Source organism: Halichoerus grypus, chromosome 9, assembly GCF_964656455.1.
Source record: "Halichoerus grypus chromosome 9, mHalGry1.hap1.1, whole genome shotgun sequence".
NCBI lineage: Eukaryota > Metazoa > Chordata > Mammalia > Carnivora > Phocidae > Halichoerus > Halichoerus grypus.
The window spans coordinates 27,223,716-27,235,745 of record NC_135720.1 but is presented as its reverse complement, the minus strand read 5'-3'; the positions used below and the strand labels follow the sequence as shown (position 1 = coordinate 27,235,745).

At 35.5% G+C, this 12,030-nt stretch overlaps 1 long non-coding RNA gene across 1 annotated transcript in view; it reads left to right on the top strand.

The window, feature by feature from the left end:
- Positions 1-11,605, top strand: part of LOC118539361 (uncharacterized) — a 63,869-nt gene extending 52,264 nt beyond the window's left edge. Inside the window, exon 3 of the long non-coding RNA XR_013441086.1 lies at positions 11,114-11,605. This is a non-coding gene — a long non-coding RNA (uncharacterized LOC118539361). The remainder of the gene's footprint in view (positions 1-11,113) is intronic.
- The last annotated feature ends 425 nt before the right edge of the window (positions 11,606-12,030 follow it).

Below are 12,030 nucleotides of genomic sequence, written 5' to 3'. Positions count from 1 at the left end.
TAAGAAGCTGCATCTCAGATGTTCTCTCCCCAGAAAGGAAACTGATAACTATGTGACATCACAGAGGTGTTAGCTAAGCTAGGGTGATAATCATATTGCAATAAATAAGTGTATCAAATCAACAAGTTGTATACCTTAAACTTACATAATGTTATGTATCTCTTATATCTTGTTTTTTTAAAGATGAACTAAAAAAATGAATGGTGGGGAGGAAGTTAGTAGAGAACTAAACCCATGTTAAATTTTATGAAAACTCATTTCATAAGGGAAAAGCAATGGCCATCTGCAGCTACCACATTACCTTACAACAGAAAATTAATATGAACATCTGAATGAATGTTATTTAAACTTGATTTAATGTAACTGTTTATTGCAATATTGTGAGATATATGGATATGTATCTCTAATAGCAACGTATCTGTCTATATCTGTTTATCTTCTGTCTAGGTATATCACCTTAATTTTTACCCCAATAACTTCAATGTATGAAGTTGTCATATCTTTAAAAAAATTTAAAGAAATTTTATAACTATAAAAGGAGTATAGTTCATTACAGGATATTTGGAAAACACAAAGAAGAAAATAAAAATTATACTTAAGCTTACCAATATTTTGGCTTATTTCCATTTGTAATGTTTATTTATTTAAGTAACTATACAAATACAAGTTTGAGTCCTGATTTTTCTTTCTTTCTTTTTTTTGGAATCATTATTAACTTTACTTGTCACTCTTTATAGACATTGGTCTACTTTCACATGAAAAGTAGGGAGCATCTACTTCCACTTAGTATTCTAGAGAATGACGTTGTACCACACACCATTAATAGTAACTTACACAGGGAGGAAAGTTACTAAAATAAAGATTTTATAGTCAGGCCCCAAGATGTCCCCCCAAAATTGGTTTTTGGGTGTCTGAATTTTCATTTAACATTGTATCATGAAAAATTTCCAAGTCTTTAAATACACCTTGGAAGCATCATTATAATGGCTGCATAATATTCTATCAAATTCATGAATTATAAATCATGATTTATTTTACTATTTACCTACAGTTGGACATTTTGATTATTTCTACTTTTCACTATTATAAATAACATTGCAATAAACATCTTTGCAAATACATCTGTGAACCTAGCTCTGATTTATTTCACTAGAAGTAGAATTATTGATTTAAGGACTATGAATATTTTTGAGATAATTGTAAGTTTGCTTTCTTAAATTTAATATTAATTTACATTCTCACAAATAATGCATGAGTACCTTTTTAGTGAGTATTGAGAATTAACATTTAAAGTATATTTTGTCAATTGTACAGATTATAAATTATATCTTGTGACTCTATTGCATGTTTCTGTAGCAATGAGTTTGGTGATTCTTTATATATTTGTTGTAATTAATGTTTTTTCAATCAAGAATTATCTATTCATGTTCTTTTTTATTAGAAAGTAGTGATTTTTAGAACCTTTTATTGTGCACTAAGGATAGGCTACCTCTTGTCAAAATTATTTTTATCCAACTAAATATTTGCTTTTACATTTTGTTTGTAGTTTTGTGCTTGTTTTTTTATAATGCACATAGGTTTTAATTTTATTACATCATTTTTTCCTTTATGAGCCCTTTCACTGCCTTTATCTTAGAAAATCCCTTTTTACCCTCATACCAGTTAAGAAGACACATCTGTTTTCACCTAGTATTTTAGAGTTTCATTGTTTACACTAAGATCTTGAATAAATCCATAGTATTGTGTAAGTTAAATGCTCAGTTATTCTTCATTAGGTAATTTTCCAAAAGTCTTTGCTGAATCAGTTATCTATCTCTTTTGCATTTGTTTATGATGCTTCTTCACAATACACCTATTTGTTACATGTTAGGATTTTTTCAAACTGTTTTGCTCTGTTAACCTATGTCTTAATTCTTTATAATATCATCCCACTTATATTGAAATATTATAAAACTTTTAAACACATTGCTTTTTTCTTGTTTTGGTTCAAGTATTATTAGGCTATTCTTGTTTATTAATTCTTCCAGAATCATTTTGGAAACTGTCACCCATTTCAGATAAAATCCCATTGCCATGTTATTTTTATTTGGTTTCATTAATATATAAGAATTAATTGAGGAGGAATTATAGTCTTGCATTATTCTATCCATAAATATGAAGTGTTTCTCACATTTTCAGCTTACCTTTTATTATTGCTCTATAAAAGTTTATAGTTTTCTGTAAATAGGTCCTGCTTATATCTTGTAGGGTTATTTCTAGGCATTGTATGTCATCCCATGGCTATTGATATTTGTATGTTTATTTTATATCCATTCACGTCTCTAAGTGAATAAAATATATTATTTTATATCCATTCATGTCTCTAAGTGAACTCTAAGGGTTGTTGTTTGTTTTGTTTTGTTTTATGATCTGGGTATATAACCATATTATATGCAAAGAATGATAATCTATGTAGATTATTAAAGCCTGTTAAGGTGCATTTTAACAATATAATCAAAACATGATTGGAATTTCTTCACTAAAAAATTATTATTCACTAGTTTTTCATTTTATATTTTAGAGTAAGTGTTAATAAAATAATTTTATTCTTATATAATACTTTTTCCTTGAATATGACTAAAGTAGATTAAGAAACCTGGAATTTTTTAAGAGTAAAGTGTAGTTATGTATATATTTTTGATACCCAAAGCACTAGAAATGTTATTTTAAATATTTTATTCAACACAATAAGACTAAAATTACGAATAAAATAAATTGTGATCGTATTCAGCATTATCATGGTCTTCTACAAATAAAATATAAATTAATCCTGCATTTAGTTAAGAATATCATTGTTAACTAATTTTTTAAAGTAAACAATTATTCTTCATATAAAATCTTTGACAACATAATCCATGTATCTTACTCGGACAGAAATGTTCTTAATAGCGTAAACATGAACTTCCCACAGCATCAATACTATGAATGCATTTTGAGTTAAAATAATCTAAGAAAAAAAACCACTGTGAAATAAAACAAATTATCTCTGTTTTATATAGTGAAGTTAGGTTTATTTTAGAAGCATGTGGAAAAAATCTATCTTGATAAATTTATAATCAAAATGAAACATGCTTCAAGGTGACTTTTGTAATAAATTTGCTTTTTAAAAAACAATAGTTTGATATATTTAATCATAGATCATTTACTAGATCAATTTAAAATTTCTTTTTAATACATATTCATACTTAAATTTGTATTATTGTGCAAAATTGATATTTTCTACCAAAAATGATAAAATATTAAGTCACATTTAATTAATATTATTCGAAGGGCAGATTCCTAGAGTACATTGACTGAGAATAAATAAATTTGTCAAGCACTCAAAGAAAACTCTGAATGAACAGCATTCAGAGAGATTCTTAAATAAATCCCTGTAAAAGGGAACATAAATCATTTTGTATTATTTCTTGATGAACTATGTAAGATTGAGATCTTGAATAAAATGGTAAAATGAAAATAATTCTAGATGCATTTATATGAAATTAAATTTTATTTGATCCATGAATATGATTTCAGAATTAAGATTTCTACATGCTTCAATAATGTAAAAATGATATAGCTTGATTCTTATCCTTCTGATTACTTACAAAAAAATGTATTGCTGTTTACTGAAAATAGAATTTGTAAACATTTATATATTTGTGCATTCTCTGGCACAAAATATATTTTTTACATTTTTAATAAAGTATCTGATTTCCATTTTTTTGGTCATTGGAGTTTTGGATGCGGAGATCACTATTAATTTACTAGGGTTAAAAATAAAATAATAAAAAAACCACAACTCTGCATTTGTCATCCTCTCAATAAAACAAAACTATGTGCTTATTTGCACAAAGACACAGAGTCAATTAATTTGAGTTCAGTTTAGAGATACTTCACAAAACTGTAAATCTCATAGATAAAACCAGTGGTGCTACATTTCACACTAAATCATTGCAACGATTATTATCAGCATAAAATAGGTAATTTTAAGTGATTTTCATTTTGGATACTCTATATATTAATACATATTTTATATATAACATGTAACATATAATAATAGTAACATACATTAAGATATAGTGAGATAAAATTTATCTTAAAATATAAATAACTAACACAAAGAAATACTCCAATTATGTAGGTAAATAGCCAGAATTCTTATTTTAATTAAAATACATTCAAGAGGTAAAACCAAACAAAACTCCTTCAATTACATGAAATTCATACCATGGATTTCACATTCAAACCACAGACTTTAAATTCACACTGTATACCTTCGCAATGCATACCACTCTATTTAAAATTTATTTTCAAAAGGTTTAAATTACTATGAAAAATTTTTATAGCTAATTATATTCATAATGGGTTGTAAATAGAATAACATAAGTAAGTTATTTTTAAATCAACATGCTCTTAATCTATAGCTCATGAACTTCAAAAATTCTTTAAAATTTTATTTTTTATATTCCATTAAACTCATTTTATAGGGTTTTGTTTGTTTGCTTGCTTTTTTTGTTTGTGTTTTTGTTCATCATTTGTAAGCAGTTTGACTCAAGGGGTTATTAGAAGTTTAGTGAACTCTACTTACAGCTGAATTTATAACAGTATATGAAATTTAATAAGTTAAATAAAAAAACATCAGATGCAGAGTAGTGCTATAGAAAGAGCTCTACCCTTCGGAACAGATCTGAGTTCTAGTCTGACTGAGAGACTGGATAAATCACTTAATCTGAGTCCCAGTGTATTTTCAAATATATTCGTATACATTTTCATACATATATGATGATAAACAATTATTAAAATAACATCTATCTACAGTTTTACAAATTTTAGATTTATTGACTTTTTTGCCCTTAAAAGAAATCATAACACTGAGCTAGTATCATCATTTTTTCTTTTATTGAGAATTTTGAAATAAATATCCAATTCAGGAACATGTCTTTTAGCTGAAGGTCTGTATTTATTCTTAAAAGAAGTTTGAAGGATTTTACAATTGGAAGGCCTGTGACCAGCCTAGTTTATCGACCTAGTCCATAAAAGATCCTGGAGCTCTGGAATTATCCATGGATGGGAAGATTTTCTGGGGGCTTGAGAGTTACTGTGAAAGACAGGGAGAGAGAGAAGGGTAGATAGTGCTGGGCTAACCTGGGGACTAATTTACTTAAGCGTTCATATGAGCAAGGATTTTGATTAAAAAGATCTTTTAGAGTCTTTGTGGGAAAAACAAGCATAATTCTATCTGGAAGACTGATCTGAGCCTGTTGGTGTAAGTGGGTAGCAATCTAAAAAAGTGGGGTATACAAAACTTGAGTATCTGTTTGGATTGAAAGACGTGTTTATATTGCAACTTTGTATCATTTGATACCTTTCTGATCGGGTTTGTTTCAGTATACTGAAGAACTAGGAGTTTTGGTTCCATTAATTTGACTTTTCTATCTGTAATCTTCCAAATGTAACAGCCTGTGGCTAGAATAGAGACTGTTTCCCCCATAAAATCAGCCATGAATTTTAAACAAATTAACCCGTAAGCCTCCCCACATCCCCCAAAAGTCTATTGTGAATATTCAGGAGTATTGTCCCCCACTGCTTCTGTAATACGCACTGTTCCCTTGGAGAAAACTCTACATTTTCACTCTTGCAGAACTTTTATACCATTTTTAACGAAAAAGCATCAACTTTTGGAAATTATTATACTGTATAGTATCTTTCTTTCGTAAAAACAATTTTATTGTATCAATTCAGAGAACACCTGATTAGATGTTAGCTATTTTCCCTGCTGTGATTTTCCTCTCAAGTACAAATGGAGTCTCATGTAGTGTTTGTTTTACAAGGATCGTGGACTCCAGCCTTCCAGAATGTGTTTTAAAAAGTAGCTAAATGGACTTCTTGTATAGACTTAAAATGCATGTTCAGGACATGAAAATGAATTGTAGTCCAATTAACCACTGAAAAAAAACAGCCCTAAATATCCTGTTAATGAACTGTATTCAAGCACTAAAAAGACATTCCATCATGATGGGATTATAAAGATCCTGCCCTTAATTATGAGTTGTAAAAGCCACTTTCAGGTAGAAATAAAGAGGGTAACAGTTGTTCAATTAGAGGTGAACATTCATCTAGGAGGGGAAAAAAGCCTTTCTGTGATAAGACCCAGAAATCTTGTTTTTCTGCTAATGCGATTTCATACATTTTTGTTGCACGGTGGGCTGAGCAGCATTCCTGGTCTGTTGCCTCGGATGGGAATTGTTCATCGCCATGTCACACATAGCCGTGCCCCGAGTCCTCATGCTGAGCGGTGCACTGATCCCATGGTTGTAGTGACAGTTGCTGGAGAAAGCAGGCGCATGCTGATTCATTCCCAGCCTGCTCTTCCCATCTCAGCCGCCAGCCTCGCATCCTTTTCAGGTTTATTCATGAGCTCATCACTAGGGCAGAAAAAAACTTTATTTGCATTATAACATTACATTTAAAAGCTATAAATTACTCAGAGCTATAAATACTGCCCCCTGGTAACCACCACCTCTCATAAAATCAGTGTGTGTGTGTGTGTGTGCGTGTGCGTGTGCGCGCGCACGCACGCGCACGCGTGACTATGTTCTTTGGATTTTCTCCCCACTTCCTGCAACTTACAACAGTCCTGGATCTTTCACATTCTGACACCCAGCAGTTAAAAAGAGTGCAACTTTTGCTTTGCTTTCTTTAAATGGAGAGTAAGGAAGTTGGACTTTTCTGAAACAAGCTGTGATTCTATGTGAAGCATGGCACCAGGCTCACTCCAGTTGGAGACCGTCATCATTCCAGAATAAAAATGTGGCAATATACTGTATCTGGAAAGTTAAAAAACAGAAGGCCTTTCTGTTCCGTGCTGTCCAACAGAGACATAGGCAACTGAACTGATAAATAATTTTTCACCAGCCTTGCCTCCCTGGGATGTTTGTCAAGAAGGGCTTAATACCCAGCCCAGACTTGAAATCATCAAAATAGTAATTACTCTCGGTCAAATATTTTTAGAAACTGAAGAGTTGATAATTTGAGAAGAGCCAAAACTTTTTCTCAGGTCAAATGCAAGGATAATCATGACTGTAGAGCTCCCTCTCACTGGGAAAGAGAAAATCCTTTAGTCTTTTACTCAGACATGTATACAAACTTGAACTTGCAGAGAATCCTTGTGTTCTCTGCATCCAATGACTCAAGCAAAGGAATTGTGGCTATGCACAAGTGAGGGGTTGGTTGTTAGATTACTGGGTCTTTGGAGCAGCCGGAGTTGGGGGTGAAGTGGGGGTGACCCAGGGTGGGGTTGGCCCAAACCTCATTCTCCAAAGTAAAGCACACATTGTGTACATTATTAATCATAAAGCAAATATGAACTACAACCTTAGGAAGATTATAGGCCAGTCTTCTCTTTTAAAAATAACATTATCACATCCTTTCTCTGGTGGTGTCTCTATGCTCTCAAAAATCTCTCTCAAGTCCAACTGGAACACTTCTTGCCTCATTTTAAACCCATTTCTTCTTGCCTGGTCCCAAGGGCAAATCCATCAGATCACGCATATTATGCCCCTCCCAAATCCAAAAATTTGTGATACAGTGCTTCTCAGTTTATATTTGGAGGAGGGGGAAGTGTAGGTATGAATCTCGGTTTACAACAGGCAGGTAGTTACCTTATCTACAACGGAAATGGATTTCATTGAAAATGCCTCATTCCTTTGGGTAGTAGAAAGTAAAGTCAGTCAATTTAGGGTGTCCCCAACTTCCTTTATTGTGTGCCACATCTTGATTTTCTTCAGGGCACAAAGAAAACATCCCCTACTCCCTCAGCGTTCTAGAAGCAGGAAGCCCTCTCTTGCCTTTCGGTGGCCCCACTCATGCCACGCTGGGCCTGGGGGAAATGCAGCAGCTTTAGCGTTGATCTCTTGACTTGCTGCACAGGTCTTTTTTCTGTTTTTGCACTTTTCTGGTCATGGGAATCCTGGGCCTGATGCTTGACCGCTGAGCTCCACTAAGGGAAGGCACAGTCCTCCTGATTTTAGAATTTCCAAACCTAGCCAAGGGTGGAACACTCAGGGCTCACCATCGGCTAAGATCACTCATGCTCCCTGGTGTCACTCCCTTTTCTCAACTCAGTAATCCTCCTAGAGTCTCTTCAGAACCTGAGTATGGAAGGCTCCAAAGCCAAACATAGGCCATGTCATCCCTTCTAGAAAGCTGTAAAAAATGTGGCCATCTTAAGCTAAGTAAAAAGAGAAGAGCTGGGAATGAAACAAAATACAAGGAAACAAAAGATTATTCTGCCACTTTTTGATAGACTAAATAAAACCAGTTCCCTTTGGAAGGCTGCTTATCAAAAACATCATCATTTGATTGCTCTTAGTGACTTCTCTCCTGCGTTCAGAAGGTGGTGAAGTGCTGAGGCAGGTGGTGGGGGAGGTTATGCACTTACCGAGAAGGGGAATGAGATATAAAATGATGCAGAGAAGACAGAGTTAAAGACCCTACTGAGAGCAGCTGTGTGTCTCAGGTAGAGTGTGCCGGAGCTGAGGTCCACACTAAGCCACTGCCTAGCCTTCTGTGGTGCACTGAGGAGTTCCCCCAAATTGCCCTGAAGGTGATGAGGCCACTGATGGATTTAAGCAAGAAAGGGACGTGATGAGATTTGTGGTTGGAAATTCCAGTTTTGTCTTATGCAGGATGGGAAGTTGGGGGCAAAATGGAGGAAGTTAGGAATCCTTCTTGGTGAATTAGTTGATCTAAGACTGTAACTGTTGAAATGAAGGTGAGGAGGCAATTTGAGAGATGAGGTGAAGCAGGAAGGGTACTGAGTGAAGTAGAGGAGGTGCTAAGGGTACCATTTCTGGAAATTTCCAGGTCAAGTAGAATGTGAGATAGCAGGCCTGGTCCTTGAACAAAGAGCTAGAGCTCCTAGAGACACAGAACCCAGCACCCAGCAATGGAATCATGTGCCAGGAAACATTAGAGGGGGTTTTAGTCCCTGCTTCCCTCCCTCCTTGTACATGTTGCCCTTCCTCCATTGTGAGTGGTGTCTGTTGTCTCAGGGGATGAATGATACAGCTGAAATAAGGCTTTTAAACTCTGAAAGCTCTTGACTCTCAAAAGTATAAACCTAAAATATCCCTGGACATCAAGTTTATTTACAAACATTAGATTTAGATTAGTGAGTGATGACCAAAATAGTCTTGTTGCACAGATGTAGTTAAGAATATTTGGGCTAAGGAAGAAAAAGTGTAAGAAGGGGACTAATGGATGTTGGGTGTGTCCAGAAGGAGCTGTGCTCTCTGACTTCTCAAATACCACCCTGTTTTGCCCCACGCTGAGTCCCTCAAGGTGGGATGGATACATAACTGTGGCCCTGGAGAGATAGGAGCAGCCCACAAGCACAGTGCCCTTGGGTAGAGCCCAGAGAGGGGGGTAAGCCATGTAGAATTTCCCTCTATTGAACATGTGTGGAGTGGGAAAACTAGAGAGGGTTGCAAGAATAGACAGGTAGGATAGCATCAGGAATTTCTCTACATCCTGTCTGGTAGAGGGAGAGATCACATATTCCCCATGCTCCCCAGAGTGCACACTCTCTTCTGCATATCTTTATTTTCTTATGGAAAGTTGGGTGGGGGAGGCAGGGTCAGGGAGGCTGAAATAACCAAGGCTGTCTGGAATTGACACTGATTGAAATTAAGTTTATAGAGGCTGAAGAAAATTACATTTCTTGACACTTGACTTTGTTACACAGGGAGGAGAATCAGGCATAAAGTTCATTAGAAATGACAAATAACTGGAGACAGTGTGATAGAGCAACCAGATGAATAGGAAGGAAGTGGGTAAAGACCAGTGAGACTCCCTGAGGTGCTGTAGCAGGAGAACTTCAGCAGGTATTGAGCAATGAGGCAGTTCAGACAACTTCTACTTCTGGTTTGGGCGCCCAGGGAGGATGATGGTGACCCTCACTAACATGGAAAAGTACAAGAGGCAGAGCAGATGTACAGGGCAGAGCATGAGTCCACTTTGAAAGTGTTGAATTGGGAGAGTTCGAGTGGGGCTGGCTTGCAGTATATGCGGGTCAGGGTAAGTGTGTAGTAGGGTTATAGTGTTGAGTCTTTGAGATGGAAGCCATGATGAACACAAGATGATCTGGCGGAAGTGCAGAGACTGATAGGAGGGCCAAGATCAGGACCTGGAGGCCACCAGAGGGTTTGTTGAAAGAAGAAGAGCCTGCAAAAGAGATTGTAAAACAGAGTCACATTTGACTGTAATGGGAAGGAGAGAGCCATATTGATTGCTGAAGGACTTCTTAAAATATGGGAAGATGCTCACACAATCTTGCAGGTTGAGGGACAAGAGCACATGCTGGATGGGTGGAGAGGGGTGTTGAAGGAGATACAGTGAGGGAGGTCTCCAGGGGATTGGGGTTCACGGTGTCAGGAGAAGGTTATTCAACTCAGAGGCATCTCCTCTCCTGCGGCCAGAAGGGAGGAGTGGTAGAAATGGAGACATGCAGAGAAGCTTCGGGGGGAAATGTTGAGACATTCTGGCTGGATGTGCTCTTATTTTTTCTGTGAAGTACTTGTAAGTGGGACAGGAAGCTGAAAGTCCCTTGAGAAGCATCAGAAGCCACAACCGGATCTCTGAGCACCTCAATTTTGAGATTTCCTGCAACTACAGATGCAGTCTGGGTGTGGGCACTGAGACGCAGATCCCAAATTGAATCAGGCTTGAAGCTTTGTTGGGCACGTAGGTCTAGTGGAAAGAATGGCACTTGGGAAGGAAAACAGGTTTCTGGCAAGTTCACGATTTTCTAGCTTAGCTAAAAATTGCCTTAGATTTTTTTACTGTTTCCAAATGGTATGCAGTACCAGTGGATGCCTTATCATACAATCCTGACTCAAAGAAACCAGCAGTGATCATGGAATCCATTTTTCCTGTTTTGGGGAGGAACATCCTCACTCTTTTGAATGCAAAAATGGAAAGCCTAAAACAAAGACTATATGTAAACATTTTTATTAGGGAAGAGAAAACATTAATTCAATCTTAATACTGGTCTGTTAGAGTTGTGTTCTAATTTCTTGTCGTCTTTCAATAGGGGTAGCCACTGCAAGTAGTTTTGTGAAGAGTTATGGTGGAACAACGTGAAGCCACAAGAGCATGTGCTGATCATCACAAATGATGGGAGGAAAGAGGCTCACCGTACCACCAATGCCAGTGGGAGGCAGGAATGTCAGCCAGAAGGAAAGTTTACAGCAGATAATCCCAAATAAAAAACAAGCTAAACATGACTTAGAATGAAAGAAGAAAGAGATTATGCTTTCAATTTTCAAAATTTGACACAAGGTTTCAATTGCATCATAATGTGCTTTTCCATTTGCTTTGATGCTCTATAATCTAGTGGAAAATTTATTGTGATGTGTCTTCATCTTTGAAGATGATTCTTATGTTACCCTTTGACAGATTTGGAGTGCATTTATCAATTTAACTGGTTGTCTAAATGAATTTTTAACAGAGGAGGAATTAGGATGGTAACTCATAGTATGCATCAGTTTTGCTTTATTTGAAATTAAAATCTCATTTGCTATGAGGCTGTTTCGTGCACGTTAATTTATATAATGCTTAATAACTTTGGAAGAAATGTTGATTGAAAGGGTTCATAGTAAGAATACACATTGATTCCTAGTAACCTGTAAGATCAAAAGCTAAAGAAAGATCAAATAAATGATTACTTTTAAAGCTAGGAACAAGAGAAAGATGGCCGGTATCATCACTTCTATTCCTGGCCAATGTTATAAGACAAGAAAAAGTAATAAGGGGTGTAAGAAGTAGACAGGAAAATACAACTATTCCTATATTTAGACAATATATTTGTCTAGATAATAAATTCAAGATAATCTACATGAAAATTAAAAAAGTAATAACCGTGTTTAGTGACATTTAGTGTTTCGTGACATTTCTGTATTTTAGATCAATTTGCCAGACAAATTGCTTTCCTATCTGACAGTAAAAGAC